At 46.6% G+C, this 19,108-nt stretch overlaps 1 protein-coding gene across 4 annotated transcripts in view; it reads right to left on the reverse strand.

Moving 5' to 3' along the window:
• HECTD1 (HECT domain E3 ubiquitin protein ligase 1) overlaps positions 1-18,841 on the reverse strand; it is a 150,596-nt gene extending 131,755 nt beyond the window's left edge. For 2 of the 4 annotated variants that reach the window (XM_040332853.1, XM_040332852.1), the window contains exon 1: positions 18,729-18,841. The gene's annotated coding sequence lies outside the window, so the exon portion shown is untranslated. The remainder of the gene's footprint in view (positions 1-18,728) is intronic. The other 2 variants (XM_040332854.1, XM_040332855.1) reach the window with 1 other exon arrangement.
• Positions 18,842-19,108: the final 267 nt, after the last annotated feature.

The raw sequence follows: 19,108 nt of genomic DNA on the forward strand, positions 1-19,108 counted from the left end.
TTAACAAAGTTTTCGTTTAAAGGTGTGCACACTTAGGGCCCTTTCACATGTATGGATCCCGTGAGAATTCGTACCTTTATCATCCGCTTGCTCAGCAGAGATCACTCTGTTGATCCCTGCTGAGCCCGCAGATGACAGGCAGATCTCTGCTATCCTCTGAGGGGATCGGATGAACAAAAATAGGTTTTTCCTCCGTCTGCAGAAACAGACCATAGCGGGGACAGATGAGATCGAATGTCAGCGGATGTTCATCCGCAATCCCATAGGGATACACGTATGTCTGTATTGCCCTCCCCCCTGTAAACTGACCACGGTACATCATGGCTGCTGAGCCCTGACACTGTAGTCAGTTTACATGCTTCTTTCATCCGCAGCTCTCCTGGCTTAACAACCACTTTAAGTTTTATATACTTGAAGATCTTCACAAGTAATGGTAGAATAGTAATAGTTGAAATATATTGTCGAAATTATTGTAATTATTTTATACCAAAGATACATTTTGAAGTTGAGAAATGTGTAGATATTGCAACAACCATATTCCAGGTTGGCAGCTAGCATGGGGCTCATTTATAGAGATTAAGGCCCCATTCACACCTAAGCGTAGCGTTTTCAGGCCAAAAGTCAATTTTACTGTGCTTTTGCTGCGTGTTTTTGCCGCAATTTTGTACAGGTCAAAAGGTCACCAACATAAAAAAGCAAAAAACGCTGGTAATCTGCCAGTTGGTCTTCTTGATGTTGTAAATGTTTTATTTACAAACGGATACATACGTTAATGCTGAGCCCCTGTAACGGTCAGTGGAATGTTAGGGCCCTTTCACACGGACGTGTCTGTGTACAGGCTCTGCTTTGCTCAGCAGGGATCACTCCGCCGTTCCCCGCTGAGCAAGCAGATGACAGGTCCGACCTGTCAGAGCGAGTGCAGGAACCGACCTGTCAGAGCACCGCTCTCCCCTATGGGGGATCGGATGAAGACGGACCGTAGAGTCCGTTGTCATCTAATCCGCCAGATGGATCGAAAGTAGGGTTTCCATCCGTCACACTTGAGCAGATCGGAGCGTCACAGCTGACATCCTTGGCTCCATAGACCTACACTGAGCATCCCTTCAGGTCCGCCTAAAAAAACTGAATGGTCCACCCGTGTGAAATGGGCCTTAACTTTTATAGCCAAGAATAGAACATTGTAAATGAACCCCTCGTGCACATATATTCATCTGGTAACAAGCACAGGGGAAATATGGAGCTGTGGGTGCCATTTGGACTTGCAAGTTTTACCGTTGATAGATCGGTATATCAAATGTCACATTTCAGAGAATAGTAGTTTACTTCTGCCCGTGTTTGCAGTGTGTACCTTTCAGCTGGTGTCCCGAGAGCTTCTGATGCAAGAGGCCTTAGTAGTTTAGCAAAACAAGCTGCTGGTAAGATTACAAGGAATGCCAGTGTGCTGCCCTGACTCTACCAGCCTGTATGTGATCTTCATGTTACTGCACAGTCATGGTGGGACACAGTAACATGCTGTTTAGAAAACAACTTCCCAAATAGGGTGTTATTTCTCTGGATTTCTGATGTGAAACCGTATGGATCCTCCGGGCTGTGTTTACATCTATGTGTTTAGGTGCGGTGCGTTTATAAAAAAAAAAAAAAAAAATTCCTGCTTGCTGCATCTAAATGTGCTTTCATGAAAACATGTATAGAGCTCGGTAGGGTCAAAACAACTAATCAATTATAAAAATAGTTGTCAACTATTTTCATAATCGATCAGCCAGTTGATTAGTTGGCCTGCATATAGAATGCATTATTTGTTTACATATCAGGGAATACAGTGCAGCACACATACAGCTCAGTACACCATCCATACATGTCACTAAGTGCCTGAGAAAGGTGAAAGTGTGAGGAGCAATGCCTCATGGGACTTGTAGTCCTGGGCAGGAAGTGAGTGGTTCTAAAGGCAGAAGTTTTTTTTACCTTGCTATAGCGGGCGCTCTATACTATACTTTGCAGCTTGCCATTGAGGCACTCTGAAGGCAGGAGGAGACAGCAGCATCAGTGAGGGACCCCAGAAGTGGAGGATCTGGGCTGCTCTGTGCAAAACCATTACACAGAGCAGTATAACAAGTGTGTTTAAAAAACATAATAATAATCACTTTAAAGACTCTGTGCAGGGAAGATCAGCATCTGAACCCAGAGAAAGTGGAGGTAATAAAAGGCATTACAATTACTGTAGTTGGTTATTTATATTTACTACTGCATATGGATATTTAAGAATAAATTGCCTTTTTTTTTTTTTTTTTACATATTAACTAAAAATTGTACATCACACTTTTTTTTAAGATTACCCGATAAGTCGATTAATCGTAACAATCATCGGCCAACTAATCGATTATGAAAATTATCGTTAGTTGCAGCCCTAGGATCAACCAGGTATTTCAGGATATACAGGGGGCCAAATTACACAGCACAAGCCCTGTGCTGTATAACATGCTTTAACCACTTTCATTACCCAGCCATAGTCATATGACGTCTGCAGATGGTATCTCCAATCCTGGGCAGGCGTCATATGATGTCCTCGGCTCACCGTTGATAATGCGGGCCCCAGAGTGTTTCCCGATGGGCGTAATGAGGGGGCGGTGGAGCGTGGGGAGCAGCGTGACCGGCTGTATCCAATCACAGCCGGTCACTATGCAGGGTTTCTCCTCTTCACACACCAATCCAGTCTAAAGAGGAGATCAACTAACAGTGAGTTACACATTACAGTACCCTATATATGAACTACTGTGCTCAGATTGCCCCCGTAAATAAAGAGGACCTGTCATCAGGAGTACCTGCCATTATGTCCAAAAAAGTGTACACCACAGAAGAGGCATATCAAATTCTGAGTCTGACCGATGAGAGCAACAGGGAGTTCTCACCACCCAAATTCTGGTTCGGAAAATGAGCCCCCCGATGGCAGCACATCAGGATCCGAATCAGAGGAGGAAGCAGTATGTCCAAAAAGAAGACTGTCTGAACGCCAGGCAGCTACCAGCAGTGCCAACGGTGGTAGACCCCAGAAGAGCCCCACTACAAGCGCTGCTAGACCCCAGGAGGAAAGGCCCAGTACAAGTGCACACCAAAGAATTAGGGCCCAAACCTAGCTTCCAGATGCCTTGGCAAACCCATTGTGGCTGCCTTCTAGCACAGGGTTAGCCACAATCCCCCCTTTCACAGCACAACCAGGTGCAGGGCAGGTTTTTCCCCAATAGATTTTTTATGTTTATTTTTCCCTGACGAATTAGTTCAAGGCATCATGGACCAAACCAATCTATTTGCCCAACAATTCATTGCAACCAACCCCAGCACTCTTTTGAATGGAGCCCCCTAACAGCGGAGGAGCTTAAATTGTTTTTAGGGCCAGTTCACACCGGACGCAGTTACGTACAGTTTTGTGTGCTTTTTTTCTGCACAAAACGCATGCACAGTGTTTTCCATGTATTCCAATGGCTCTAGTTCACACCATGCAGTCGGGTTTCTGCACCGGAAACTGACTGCATGGTGTGAACTAGAGCCATTGGAACACATGGAAAACACTGTGCATGCATTTTTAGTGCAGAAAAGAAGCACACAAAACTGTACGCAACTGCGTCTGGTGTGAACTGCCCCTTAGGCCTAACGTTCAACATGGGGCTTACAAAAAAAATAAAAAATGAAGTACATAAATATTGGTCGACCAACCTTATCCACCACATGCCAATTTTTTCATCGGTCATGTCCAGGTCCCGATATGAAATTATAATGCGCTTCCTGCATTTCAGTGATAACTCACAGTGCTCCCCCAACTTTCATAAACTATATAAAATTTGCCCCCTAATTGATTTTTTCTCCAAGAGGTTTGCTGAACTTTATGTGCCTGACAAAAACATCTCTGTGGACGAATCCCTGGTGCATTTCACATGCCGGCTGGTAATCAAGCAATATATCCCCAGTAAGAGGGCGAGGTACGGATTGAAGCTCAACAAGCTCTGTGAAAGCTCCACCGTTTATGTGCACTCATTCCGTGTGTACGAAAGCAAAGACTCCCAGCCCCCTGAGTATCCATCGTACATGGGAATAAGTGGAAAAAATTGTTTGGGAGTTGGCATTCCCACTCCTCCAAAAGGGGTATCATATTTACAGTACATGGACAATTATTACACCAGTTTTCCCCTTCTCCGCCACCTATACCTGCAATACAGCAAGGAAAAACAGAAAGGGCTTCCCACAGAGTCTAGTCACCACAACCATACAAAGGGGGGAATCGTCAAGCTTGAGGAACACGGAAGTGTTGGCTGTGAAGTGGAGGGATAGGAAAGATGTGTACATCATGTCCACCATCCATGACGACACCTCGGTGGAACTTCGCAGGAGACGCGGTACTGTTCGAAAGCCTTCCTGTATCAAAACGAGTACAATAAATTCATGGGGGGGTGGATTTAAATGATCAAATGTTGCAGCGCTATTTATCAACACGTAAATCCATCTTCTGGTACAAAAAAGTCGCAATTTACTTTTTTCATTTGGCCGTGTTAAATTCTTTCATAATCTACCAAAAATCAACGGAAACACCCAACACCTTCCTAAAGTTTATTGAAGACATTGTCACTGCCCTGATATATCAACAAATATCAATCCCCCAGAAAGCATTCGATCCGATTATGTCAACAGACTACATGAGCACCATTTTCCGGACCATATTCCACCAAAAGAGGAGTTAGGAAAGACACCAGTTTCCATTGTCCCCAATGTCCTGCCCAACCTGGCCTTTGCATCAAAGAATGCGTCAAACACTATCACACTCTTGTAAATTATTGGCCCATATTTCTAATACTGCCATTTACCCGTTTTCAATTTCCATCCTGAATATTTCTCTGGTGCCTCAACCAACCATATCATTGTCTTCCATGTGAACTGACCCTGGCCTGTTTCTCGACTATGCCTCTGCCTGCCGTCTACATTGTTTATCCGCCATGTTTCTGCCTTTCACATGAACTGACCCTGGACTGTATCGACTATGTCTCTGCCTACAGTCTATTTCTGCCTTTTACCTGCACTGACCTTGGCCTGTTGACCATGTTTTTGCCTGCCCCTTGGACTGATCTTTCACCCTGCTACACAGGGGTCTCACATGTGTGAGGGACTCCAGAGTTGAGAAAACCAGTTTTTGGTTTTCTGTGTTCCCAGAACAGGGTCTGGTTGTCCTGAGGCTTCAAAGCGATTTGGGTGGGAGAAGCCTCCATCTCGGTCCCCATTCTTTCCTGACCGATGCCATAAGCTTGATGGTCCTGCCTGCTCCCTGGACAAATTCTTTGGCTGTACTGACCATATCTCTGCCTGCTGCATGTACTAACTATGGGGGGGTTATTTAGGAAAGGCAAATCCACTTTGCACTACAAGTACACTTGAAAGTGCAATCGCTGCAAATCTGAGGGGGATATGCAAGGGGAAAAAAAAAACACATACATTTTAGCTTGTACATGATTGGATGATAAAACCAGCAGGGCTTGCCCCTCATTTCAGATCTTCCTCTCAGATCTACAGCGACTGCACTTACAAGTGCACTTGAAGTGCAAAGTGGATTTGCCTTTTGTAAATAACCCACGTGAAAATATATATATACACATTATACACACACTAATTATATATATATATATATATATATATATATATATATATATATATATATATATATATATATATATATATACATACATACATATACATATACATACACACACACACATACACACACACACACACACACACGAACAAACCACTGGGAGGATTTTTCATAAAGCACAAATAGACTTGTATGAAAGTATAGGTCTATAGTGAAGGCGGGCGGCCACCTCAGCATAAAGCCTTGTACACACGATTGGATTATCCAACGGGAATTGTTTGATGACAGGCTGTTTTCATGCTCCATCGGACAATTGTTGTCAGATTTTCCCGCCAACAAATGTGGAATAGCATGGTTTAAAATTGTCCACCAACAAATGTGTGTTGTCGGATTATCTGATCCGACAACACGTGGCTACACAAGTCCGTCGGACAAAACTCCAAAAGTGCAAACACGCATGCTCAGAAGCACTGCTAACCATAACACAACATTAGCAGAAGGTGCCCAAAGGGTGGAGCTAAAGAGCTGAAAAACCACGTTGTTTCATGTTTGTTGGCCGACAATTCTTTGCCGTTTGTATGCAACACAAGTTCCTGGCCAACACCCTTTGGACAAAAGTCCTACACTTTGCAGAAAATCCGATCATGTGTATGAGGCTTAAGAGTGGAGCACGGTGTGGTGAACACAGATGTTGAAGCATGTGGATTAGGAAACATGAATATTGGGCTTTATGGTTAGAAAAAAATAAAAAAATTGTGCTTTTGGACACTTGTAAACAACACTTGTGGAGCTGCATTAATAGCACTGGAGGTGTGGTATCAACCTCTACACGAGACATAATAACTGCAGACACTTGTCAAGTTTTTTATCATTTGCACTCAATGCACAGTACTGGAATTGTGGCATTAACCTCCAGCGGGGTTGATAACAGGGGGAGTTATTGTACACTTTATATCAGGATTTGACGAATTTGCTTGGAATCTAGGAGTCAGGAACGCGCCCCGTCCTGCCGAGCTTGCACGCAGAAGCGAACACATACGTGAGTAGAGCCAGCATATGAAAGCGGTGTTCAAACCACACATGTGAGGTATCGCTGTGATTGGTAGAGCGAGAGAAATAATTCTAGCCCTCTAACTCAAAACATGCAACCTGTAGAATTTTTTAAACGTCGCCTATGGAGATTTTAAAGGGTAAAAGTTTGTCGCCATTCCACGAGCGGATGCAATTTTGAAGCATGACATGTTGGGTATCAATTTACTCGGCGTAACATTATCTTCACAATATAAAAAAAAATTGGGCTAACTTTACTGTCGTCTTATTTTTTAATTAAAAAAAGTGTATTTTTTCCCAAAAAAGTGTGCTTGCAAGACCGCTGCACAAATACGGTGTGACAGAAAGTATTGCAACGACCGCCATTTTATTCTCTAGGGTGTTAAAATAAAAAATATATATAATGTTTGGTGGTTCCAATTAGAAGGAAGGAGATGGCAGTGATAACACAGGAGAATCTCCATTAGTCTTGTCAACGGCCACCACAAGATGGCGCCAGATCACAGAAGGAAGCATAGGCCTGCAGAAGGCCGCGGCCTCAATTACCGGCCGGCGCGGAGGTGTGGGCGCACAGAGACACAGAATAGGGTATCCAGTGTCTCTGTGCGCCCCCCACCGCGCGATTACGTCGGGCCGTGCCGGCAATTGAGGCCGCGGCCTTCTGCAGGCCTATGCTTCCTTCCCCAGGTCGCTAATTCTAGTCGCAATTGATATAGTTTTTATTTTATTGAGCACTAGTAAGGCATTCAATTCTAAATTATTTATGTGACATTTATTGAAGCGAGCACTGCATTTTATTATCTATTTTAATGTACATCTGTGGGGACACAAAGAACCAATGTGAGCAGCTGCTTTGTTTTTATTAGGGATGCACCGATGACACTTTTTAAACACCGAGTAAGAGTACCGATACTTTACCTCAGGTACTCGTCGATACCAATTACCGATACCCATCGTGTAGGTAGGAGGGTGGTTTGGCGGGGGTTGTTAGGGAGTTGGGCGAGGCTGGGGTGAGGGCAGGGTGGGAAGTAGAGGGATAAGTGAGGGCAGCCTGTGTACCCTGTGTCCCCCCTCATCCAGCCTGTGCCCCCCCCCCCCCCCCCGAGTCCCCCCTCATCCAGCCTCTGTCCCCCCTCATCGAGTCTGTATCCCCCCTCATCCAGCCTCTGTCCCCCTGTGCCGCCCCCCTCATCCAGCCAGTGTCCCCCCCCCCCCCCCCGAGTCCCCCCTCATCCAGCCTCTGTCCCCCCTCATCGAGTCTGTATCCCCCCTCATCCAGCCTCTGTCCCCCTGTGCCGCCCCCCTCATCCAGCCAGTGTCCCCCCCCCTCATCCAGACAGTTTCTCCCCCCCCCTCATCCAGACAGTGTCTCCCCCCCCCCCCTCATCCAGACAGTTTTGTTCCCCCCCCCCCACTCATCCAGCCTGTGTCACCCCTCATTCAGCCTGTGTACCCGTGTCACCCCTCATTCAGGGTGTGTCTCACTGATACAGCTTGCTGCTGTCCCCTTCCCCCAACCAGCCTGTGTCTCGCCGTGTCCTGCTGGCATCCAGATCCAGTCTGTGTCTTTAAAATCCAGCCAATCACTCGGCATGTAAGGGGGTTAATTCACCACAGTTGTGTTTGGCTGCAGCAGCTCTGTGCTCGGCTTCACGCGGGATACCAATACTGATACGCCAGGCGCCATGCCCCGGTCCAACTTCCTTGCCCTAGAGAAGGTGTCCCGCTCCAACTGACGTCACTTCCGGTATCGGTTTTCGGTATCAGAGCATTTACGCGAGTACCGATACTCGTAAAAATGGCTAGTATCGGCACCGATATCTGTGCATCACAAGTTTTTATTGTTATTTTATACATTGAAATCATAATTTAAAGTGATAGTGCATAGGATCCTACCTATATAGACTTTGTGAAAATCCCCACACATTAACTTTACAGTGTGGTTGAAAAAAGACAAGCCCATCTAGTTCAACCAATAAAAAAAAAATATATATATACACACACACACACACACACACACACATATACATATATACATATATATATATACACACACACACACACACAATCCATTACTTCCTTGAATTCTGTGATACATATTCACTATGACCTGTGGAGAGGCACAGCTGTGTCACAAATTTCAAAGCGTCTGCCTTTTGAACTACGGAAATGCGGAGAGGAGGAGTTTCAGAAGGCGGAGTCAGTACAGGTATCACTGCTTACAGGTAAGGTACGATGGTACCTTGCCTGTAAGCAGTGATACCTGTACTGACTCCGCCTTCTGAAACTCCTCCTCCGCCTTCTGAAACTCCTCCTCTCCGCATTTCTGTGATATGTAGTCCTTACAAACTAAAAGTAAAAGGAGAGGAGAAGCTGTAAAGCATGCAGGGAATCCAGGAAGTGGTTTAAAAAAAGATGGGCAGCAGACAAACAGCACTCCCAACATAAAATGAGAGTTTTAAAGTAAGTTTATATTGTATTGTTATTAGAATGCTGACCAGCCAAAACTTGTTCTTCCTTCGTTTTGGATAGAGTACAGAAGGATTAGAACTGTAAATTTTTACTACTGTCTTTGGATCCATTGAAGATATTTAATCGCATTTCCTGTTGTGCTGACAGGGTATTTCCAGACAGGAAGTGAGCAGAGAGCTCCAAAAGCCACACAGACAATAAAAAAAAAAAAAAAATACCTTTTCTTAGTAGAAATTAGGGGTGCAACGGATCGAAAAACTCATGGATCGGATCAGAGTCATGGATCGGATCATTTTTCGGATCAAAAAAAAAAAAGGAGACTAATCTTGTTACACCCACCCGAGTTTTAGATTTCACAGTTATTTCCAACACAAAACAGAGCTTATGTGCTTAAATACAGAATATGTAAATCTGACGGACTGTTTACATGTTAAATTTTAAAAACCTTACATGGTTGCTAATGTGAAAGAACACCTCTGCTTTTCACATGTAACTAAATGTGAAAAATCAAAGGTGTTCTGTCACATTAGCAACCATGAAGATTTGCTGCTGCTTTTAAAATGTAAACAGTCCGTTGGATTTCCAAATACTGTATTTAAGCACATAAGCTCTGTTTTGTGTTGAAAATAACTGCGAAATCTAAAACTTTGTTGGGTGTAACAAGATGTCCGCTTGCCCCCTTTTCACCATCATTACTGTGCAGGAGTTTGGGGTGGAGCAAGATGGCAGCGACGAAACTTCACTTCCTCACGAGACAGCCGCCGTCGGGTGTACCAAGATGGCCACCGCTCTGGAGCTAGGACGAAGCCTATGGACAAGGCTGCGGATCGCGTGGTGTACCCATCCGAACAGGGTAAACCGTTGGGATCACAGGTTGGTGACGATTCGTTTCACCGCTGGTAGAAAATGATCAGAACTCCTATCAGATATTTCTGGGCATTGTACCCCTGTTACAGACATTCCTTCACTTCCTGTCTGGTCAGCAGGGCAGAAAATTAGTAAAACGCTCTAGGGCTACTTTCACACTTAAGCATCTTTGTGGGGTCCTTCTTTAGCATGTTTGTACATGCATTTTCAGGCTTGAATATTTCTGATTTAGGTAATGGAAAGATGGTTAATAGGAGGAGAGGAATAAAAAAAAAAACACTTTATAAAATCCTAGGTTGACATTAAAAAATTAAATGAACTGTTGTAAGAGAAAAGCACAATTTAAACAAACAGTTAAGCTTCATGCACATGGTCGTATTAAAATACTATGTATGCTAAATCTTTATGCCATAAGATGACCAAAAAAAAAAAACACACGCAAAAAAAAAAAAATAATAATAATTAAAGAGCTTTTTCTGGTGCGGAATTACACATGTTTACAGGTGTATGGTGTTTAGTAGCATATGAGCATAAACTCGTACTGGTCAGAATTCTAGCCACTGGAATACATTTTTGCATACACACAAAGTATGCTCATAAACTCCTCTCCAAATGTAGATTAAGGGCATTCTTTATGCCTCTAAATGCTGCTCTTTTATGTACCTAAATGCCTAATGAGCATGGCTGTATAGGCGAACACTAAACTGCATTTAAAGGGCGTACAAAAAACGAGTAAAGATAAAAACTATTTCTTTAATACACGTAAACTCTTGGAATAATCCCCTAGCATACAGACTAAAGCCAGTAACCAAATATAAATGCCATCTACTGGCTAGTCTGATCTTTCAGCACATTATGTGTGTCAGTTATAATGTGTGTGAGGAGGCAGTGCTGGTTTACTTGAATCCACCAGTCACTGTGAGTCAGTACAGACTTGTGTACACTCTGCACATTACATGACGATGACTTGGCTGTTTGTAGCCTGTGTTTGCATAGAGAGGAAGCAGTTTTAAAGGTCTGAGAATCGGTATCAAAGTGTTCTGAAAATGATTGAGCAATTACAAAAAGCTTACATTTAGCTTTAGTCAACAAACAGACTTGTTGAATTCTGCTACAGAAAGCAACACAGGCTCAAATCTATCAAAAGAGCATAGTCATCTCTAACTACCATAAGGCCGCATTCACACCTGAGCGTAGCGTTTTCGGTAATTTTGTGGCGCGTATTAACACGTATTCGGGTGTTTGCATACAGCGTTTTCCGACGTTTTTGAACTTCGTCGTTTTTTATTTTAGCCATTAGGAAAAATGCTCATCTCTTTCATCATTTGTTGCTATGTTTGTAGATGTTTTTTTATCTTCCAGGGTGAATGTTCTATTTCACAGAACAGATTAAAGCAACAAAACGCCTATAGAAACGCTCGTTTTCGCGCTTGGATCTATCGTCTCCATAAGTTTCTATGTGAATACAAACGTTCAAAAACGCCCAAATCAGCACGATTCGTGCGACAAAAAAGGGTCCAGAACTTGTTTGAGCTTCAGGCGTTCGGCTTCATGTGTTTTGGAGTGGGGATGTGAACCATCTCCATAGAGAATAATGTATTTTTTCCCCTCTAGCGTTTTATAGCTTCAGGCTACAAAACGCTCAGGTGTGAATGCAGCCTAAATCAACAGAACTGATACATTACCCAAAAATGTAAAAACTTTTATGATATAAAAAAAAAAAAAAAAAAAAAAAAAAAACACATACACACACACACACACACACCTTTCTTTTAAGTTGGGATCCGACTGGTCAGACCTAAAGTTGTCCCAAGTCACTGGACATAGGAAATTCCATTGAAGTGAATGAGAGCCATCTTAACCACTTGCTGACCGCAGCACGACTATTTACGTCATCAACATGGCACAGGCAGGCAGATTGGCGTACAGGTACGTCCCTTTAAATTTGCTGACCAGCGGGCGCGTGCATGCCCGCTGCATGCCTCGTGCGTGTGGTCGTGGGTCCCGGGAACTCGATGCGGTCGGCAAGGGCAGAACTGGGGAATGCCTTTGTAAACAAGGCATTTCCCTATTCTGCCTAGTGACACTGTCACTGATGACCGTTCCCCACGTTTGGGAACGGTCATCAGTGACGTGTCACATGTAGCCATGCCCCCTAACAGTAAGAATCACTCCCTAAAGACTCCTGCCCGCAGCTCCCCAGGACCGGTGCGGACACCGCGCCAGTACTGAGGAGCTGCGGGTAGGAGTTTATTACGCAAGGCCGCAGCTTCGGCCTAGTCCGCGAGGCCGGACGCCGTGGCCTTGCCTAAAAACTTGTGCTCGCAGTTTCTCAGGACCGGCGCGGTGTCCAATTAAAAAAAAAAAACACAACTTGATTTGAATCGTGAATCAAGTTTTTTTTTTTTTTTTTTTCAATCAGTTTTTTTTTGCCAGAAAATCGCCCAGCTCTCGTTCCTGTACTACTTCCAAGGCGACTTCTAGGCAACTTGTAGTACCCATAGATTTTAATGGAAGTTGCCTCCAAGTCCGATCTCCATCTTAACTGAAGCAACTTTACAGGAAAATAAAATAGTTTACCCAGGCAAACCCCTCCCACAGAGCTGATTATTCTGTGATTGGCCACAGCCAATGTCGCCTGTCCTGGAGGCAACTTTAAGTTGTGTTGTAAGTTGCTCAACTCAACGTCACACTGAAGTCGCCTCCAAATCACCTTGCAAAGTGGCGCTGTAAGTCGGGTTGCCCCGTGTGAAGCGGCACCAAGAAAGATGCCATGTTTTTATTTTGATCAAAGATATAAATACTATTCAGGGCCAAGTGACAGCATCTGTTTGAAGCTTTCCCCTGCTCACCTTACACTCTTCTTCACAAACCTTTAGCTCCCGACACATATTTTCTATTGGATTAAGGCATCCCTTTTCACAATAGCAGGAGATTTTGACCGGCTCTCTGGAGTCGGTTCACATATCTCCGCTGTGGCTCAGTGCGAGTTTGCACGGAAAGCATGTCGGTCTTTTGGCCCATTTCAGGCTGAAATTAGAACTGAAACGATGAACCAGGACGCACCGGACCCTTGCTGGGAGCCACATGCAGCGATGGTGCGCACCAAACCGTAATGTGACCTATAATTTGTACAACCTAATTGAAAAAAAATAAAACTAAAATAATGTGGTTGCATAAATGTGCACACCCTCTTATAACTGGGGATGTAGCCGTGTTCAGAAGCAATTGCATTCAAATTCATGTTATTAGGAGTCAGTACATACCTGCCATCATTTAAAGTGCTCAGATAAAACCCAAATAAAGTTCATCGGTTCAATAGGTCTTTAGTGTTTTTCTTAGTTGCTTCCTACAGCAAAAGCCATGGCATGCAGAGAGCTTCCAAAGCATCAGAGGGATCTCATTGTTAAAAGGTATCAGTCAGGAGTAGGGGTATAATAAATAATTTCCAAGGCATTAGATATACCATGGAACACAGTGAAGACAGTCATCAAGTGGAGAAAATATGGCACAGCAGTGACATTACCAGGAACTGGACGTCCCAAAAAAAATTGATGAAAAGACGATGACGTCCAGAAGGATAACATACCGGCACTTGGCTGCGGGGGAGCTCAGCGCAGCTATCGCAGCATTTCAGTCTGACAAGCTGCATCTCCGATAAGAAGAAGCCTCTGACAGAGGCTTCGTACCACGTGATCATCTGTGACCAATCGCAGCTGATCATCGTGTGAATCAAGAAGTCCCAGTAAAAGTCATTCCTTGGTTCGCAGTGACAGAGAGAGCCAATCAGCGTCTCTACCGGTCACGGGGGGGGGGGGGGGGGTCTGTGCAGATAATTAGCACATTGATTACCACCAGCACAGCCCCCATCAAATGTACCCATAAGCTGCCAATCGGTGCCCAGTCAGTGCCCCATCATAACCCCCTGCCAGTGCCCAATAAAGTGCCAGTGTCCATCACAGTGCCAACCAGTGGCCAGCATTAACACCTGTCAGTGCCTGCCCAATCAGTGCTGCCCATCAGTGCCCGTCAGCGAAGGAGAAAACTAAATTTTATCACAGAAACAAAGAAAAACTTTTTTTTTGTTTTTCAAAAATGTCAGTCTTTTTTAGTTTGTTTAGCAAAAAAAAAAAAAAAAAAAAAGTCCTGCAGGCAGCTTCTTTGAGGTGCTTTAGGAGTGGTGTACACATCGCTCCTAAAGCGCCCCTGCCCATTGTAATCAATGAGCAGCGTTGTGCAAAGCGTCTCGGCAGTGGTGCTTTGTGGGTGCATTTAACCCTTTATTTGGACGCTAGCGTCCGAAAACCGCCTCTAAAACGTCAGTAAAGCGCTGCTAAAACTAGCAGCGATTTACCGCTGATGCTCCCGCGCTGTAGTGTGAAAGGGCTCTTAGGCTGCTTTCACATTGCAGCGTAGAGCCGCGGTGACGGTATAGCCACGCTATTTGTAGCGCGGTTATACCGTCGTATTTACCGTGATATTCAGGCACTAGCGGTGAGGTTTTAACCCCCGCTAGCGGCCGAAAAAGGGTTAATACCGCGGTATTGCCGCGCTTTCCCATTGATTTCAATTGGAAGGCGCGGTATAGGAGCGGTGAACACACCGCTCCTATACCGCGGTAAAGATGCGGCTAGCAGGACTTTTGGTGCGCTCCTGCTAGCGCACCGCTTCAATGTGAAAGCCTTCGGGCTTTCACATTGAACACTACAGGGCATGATTTTTCATGCGGTATAGCAGCGGTATTTTTAGCGCTGTACCGCATGAAAAACGCCCCAGTGTGCAAGGGGCCTTAGAGTGTGCACACTTATACAAACATATTTTAGCTTTTTATTTTTACTTCCTCCAACCTAAAAGATTTTGGTTTGTTCAACAGCTTGTACAGTTTATAGGTCACATTAAGACCCCTTTCACACTGGGGCGCATTTCCGGCGCTTTAGTGCCAGAAATAGCCTCTGCCAAGTGCCTGAAAACCGCCTCCCATTCATTCAAGTTTGACTTTTCACACCCAGCCCGCACGCTTGTGGGACTTTCCGAAAAGTCTTACAAGCAGCATCTTTGGGGTGGTTTGGGAGCGCAGTATTTAGCGCTCCAAAAACGCCCTGTCCGTTGGAACAAAGGGGCAGTGCTTTGGAAGCGCCGCAACACAGGAGTTTTTAGCCCCTTACTTGGAGTTAAAAGCGCCCCGCTAGTGGCTGAAAAGTGTCGCTTTAACATTGCCACGCTTTAGCGCCAAGTGTCAAAGGGGTCTAAGGGCCAGTTCACACCAGACGCAGTTCCGTGTGCTTTTTTTCTGCACAAAATGCATGCAAGTGTTTTCCATGTATTCCAATGGCTCTAGTTCACACAATGCAGTCAGTTTCTGCACCGGAAACTGACTGCAAGGTGCCAACTAGAGCCATTGGAATACATGGAAAACACTGTGCGTGCATTTTTAGTGCAGAAAAAAAGCACAGGGAACTGTATGGAACTGCGTCTGGTGTGAACTGACCCTAAAGGTGGAAAAAGTTCTGAAATTATTTTTTATCTGTCTCATTTCTTTACTAGCTCAGGCGTGTCCGCAATCACACGTGCAGAGCCCACCAGGAAGTTGGCACTGCGCATCGCTAATCACAAGCAGTGAGACATTTCCCTATCTCTGCAGCCTCGCATCGGGAAATGTCACACTGCTTGTGGTTAGCGATCCGCAATGCCGACTTCCTGGCGGGCTCTGCATGTGCGATTGCGAACACGCCTGAGCTCATCCTTATTCTTTACATCACAGAAACCTGACATTTTAACAGGGGTGTGCAGACCTTTTTTATCCATTGTACACACACCACTGAAACCAATGATCTTTTTAGGGATCTAAAAGTGGGGATTCTTCCCCCTGCCCATCACACTAAGATACCCTGAGCTGTAATTAGCAGGCTGGTAAACTCTACCGCACACGTAAACGAGACCTAAGGGAGGGGGAGATTTCCTTCCTACTGACCACAAATTTAAGTAATACTCTGATGATCACATTAATGTACTGTATATATCGGATTAAATAGCTAGAGCTCCCCGAGACTGGAAAGTCATTTCAAGTTTCAGTTAAAATAGGAAGTTACACTATTCCTCCTCTACTACTATTATTGTACACTTTTTCTTATCTCTGACAAGTACTCAGTGCCACTTCCCTTGCCTAGGCTACCTCTGATCCACAACACCGGCATACTGCAGAGCCACAGTGACTGAATAGATTTAACCCTCTGAGAGCTTAACTATTCCCCAGGAAATACTGTCCTGAAGAATTCCCCCGAAATACATTGGATTTACTTGTATAGTTGTATCTTCAATAAATAACTGTAAAAACGAACAAGCAAGACTTTTTTTGGACACCGGCGCTCCTCTCCAGTCACCTAGGTGAGAATGCCTGAAGTTTTTACACCCCCCCCCCCCCCCCATCCTAAAATCTCCTAGGAGTGGTGGGACCAGACAAATTGCAGAGCATCTTGTACAGTGTGATACAGCAAGAAGTCAATGCCGACTTTTCACAGCCAAGATGATGGCACCGGGGACCCAAAGACTGGCAAAGAACAAGCCCCGGGTGAGGAAAGCTCAGGACCCCGGGCACAGGGGAGTACTGAGGTTCCAGGATTTCTATGTTCATGTTTACGAAGGCTGACGGACTCAGAGAGCTGAACATGTGGTGGGCAACAGAGAGGTGATAGGAGAAAGCTCAGGCCTGTGATGTGGGCCCCCGACAGTCATGGAGAGGTGATAGGAGAAAGCTCAGGCCTGTGATGTGGGCCCCCGACAGTCATGGAGAGGTGATAGGAGAAAGCTCAGGCCTGTGATGTGGGCCCCCGACAGTCATGGAGAGGTGATAGGAGAAAGCTCAGGCCTGTGATGTGGGCCCCCGACAGTCATGGAGAGGTGATAGGAGAAGGCTCAGGCCTGTGATGTGGGCCCCCGACAGTCATGGAGAGGTGATAGGAGAAAGCTCAGGTCTGTGATGTGGGCCCCCCCGACAGTCATGGAGAGGTGATAGGAGAAAGCTCAGGCCTGTGATGTGGGCCCCCCCGACAGTCATGGAGAGGTGATAGGAGAAGGCTCAGGCCTGTGATGAGGGGGCCCCTATCAGTCATGGAGAGGTGATAGGAAAAGGCTCAGGCCTGTGATGAGGGGGCCCCTATCAGTCATGGAGAGGTGATAGGAAAAGGCTCAGGCCTGTGATGTGGGGTCCCTATCAGTCATGGAGAGGTGATAGAAGACTCGGGCCTGTGATGTGGGGTCCCTATCAGTCATGGAGAGGTGATAGAAGACTCGGGCCTGTGATGTGGGGCCCCTATCAGTCATGGAGAGGTGATAGGAGAAGGCTCAGGCCTGTGATGTGGTGCCCCTGAAGGCTCATGTCTGTGTTGTGGGGCCTCTGTCAGTCATGGATAGGAGAAGGCTCAGGCCTGTGTTGTGGGGCCCCTGAAGGCTCAGGTCTGTGTTGTGGGCCCCTATCAGTGATGGAAAGGACAGTCCGGGGAGAAAGCTCAGGTCTGTGTTGTGGGGCCCCTGAAGGCTAAGACCTGTGTTGTGGGGCCCCTGTCAGTCATGGATAGGAAAAGGCTCAGGTCTGTGTTGTGGGGCCCCTGAAGGCTAAGACCTGTGTTGTGGGGCCCCTGTCAGTCATGGATAGGAAAAGGCTCAGGTCTGTGTTGTGGGGCCCCTGAAGGCTAAGACCTGTGTTGTGGGGCCCCTGTCAGTCATGGATAGGAAAAGGCTCAGGCCTGTGTTGTGGGGCCCCTTCGTGTCGTGGGGCCCCTTCGTGTCATGGAGAGGACACTCCAGGAGAACACCAAGGCCTGTGTTGTGCGGCCCCTGAGAGCTCGGGCCTGTGATGTGTGGCCCCTGCTGGTCATGGAGGCGACACTCTGGGAAGAAGACTCAGGCCTGTGATATGGGGCCCCTGAAGGCTCAGACCTGTAGTGTTTGGCCCCTATCAGTGATGGAGAGGACGGTCTGGGGAGAAAGCCGAGGACTGTGTTGTGGGGCCCCCTGAGGGCCCGGGTCTGTATTGTGGGGCCCCTGTCAGTCATGGAGAGGACACTCCGGGGAGAAGGCTCAGGCCTGTGTGGTGGGCCCCCTGAGGGCCCGGGTCTGTGTTGTGGGGCCCCTGTCAGTCATGGAGAGGACACTCCGGGGAGAAGGCTCAGGCCTGTGTTGTGGGGCCCCCTGAGGGCCCGGGCCTGTGTTGTGGGGCCCCTGTCAGTCATGGAGAGGACACTCCGGGGAGAAGGCTCAGGCCTGTGTTGTGGGGCCCCCTGAGGGCCCGGGCCTGTGTTGTGGGGCCCCCTGAGGGCCTGGGTCTGTGTTGTGGGGCCCCCTGAGGGTCTGTGTTGTGGGGCCCCTGAAGGCCCGGGTCTGTGTTGTGGGGCCCCTGTCAGTCATGGAGAGAATAGCAGCGTTGAGGCCTGGCCGGGACACACACTCCTAGTCACGGCTGTGAGAAGGGAAGATAGGGAAGACGAAGGCCGTATAGAGCCTCATTCCTTCCCCCAGAACACACGGCCTCATCCTGAGAAGACCGGGGTAGGCCGGGGCCCTCCCCTGCCACACACGAACCTAAACCCGGCGCTAGGCCCCGACCAACGTCTAGAGTTTGAGGCCTGCCCTCCGCACAGTGACCCCGACCCTAAGCGGAAACGCCAGAATGACACAGAGCCTTGTTAGAATAGACTATTGAGCCGCCACTTACCGTATCCGTACGGAGCCGGTCTGGGCCGCGCAGCTCCGACTGATCCCCGGAGTCACACGGAGCGCGTCACGGGCTCAGGCCGAGACTCCGCCCGCAGCTCTCCACAGCCAGCAGAGGGCGCTGTTCAGCGCAATCCTCACCGAGGTGCGGGGAGACCACACAGCCTACCAGCAATACTGTGTTGGTCATCCCCGCCCCAGTCCTTGTACAGGAAGTGCTTTGTGAATCAGCGCTAGAGTTCTGCCCGTCCTCACATTGTTCGAATCAAGGACTGCTCAGCAACCACATGATCAACGAGAAATGGGTTTTAAATATGGCCTCCCACTGGAGTTTTGTGTAATATTTTGTTCACCAACCACAAGACCAATTTCGTTCTGTGT

Source organism: Rana temporaria, chromosome 13 (genome assembly GCF_905171775.1).
Source record: "Rana temporaria chromosome 13, aRanTem1.1, whole genome shotgun sequence".
Lineage (NCBI taxonomy): Eukaryota > Metazoa > Chordata > Amphibia > Anura > Ranidae > Rana > Rana temporaria.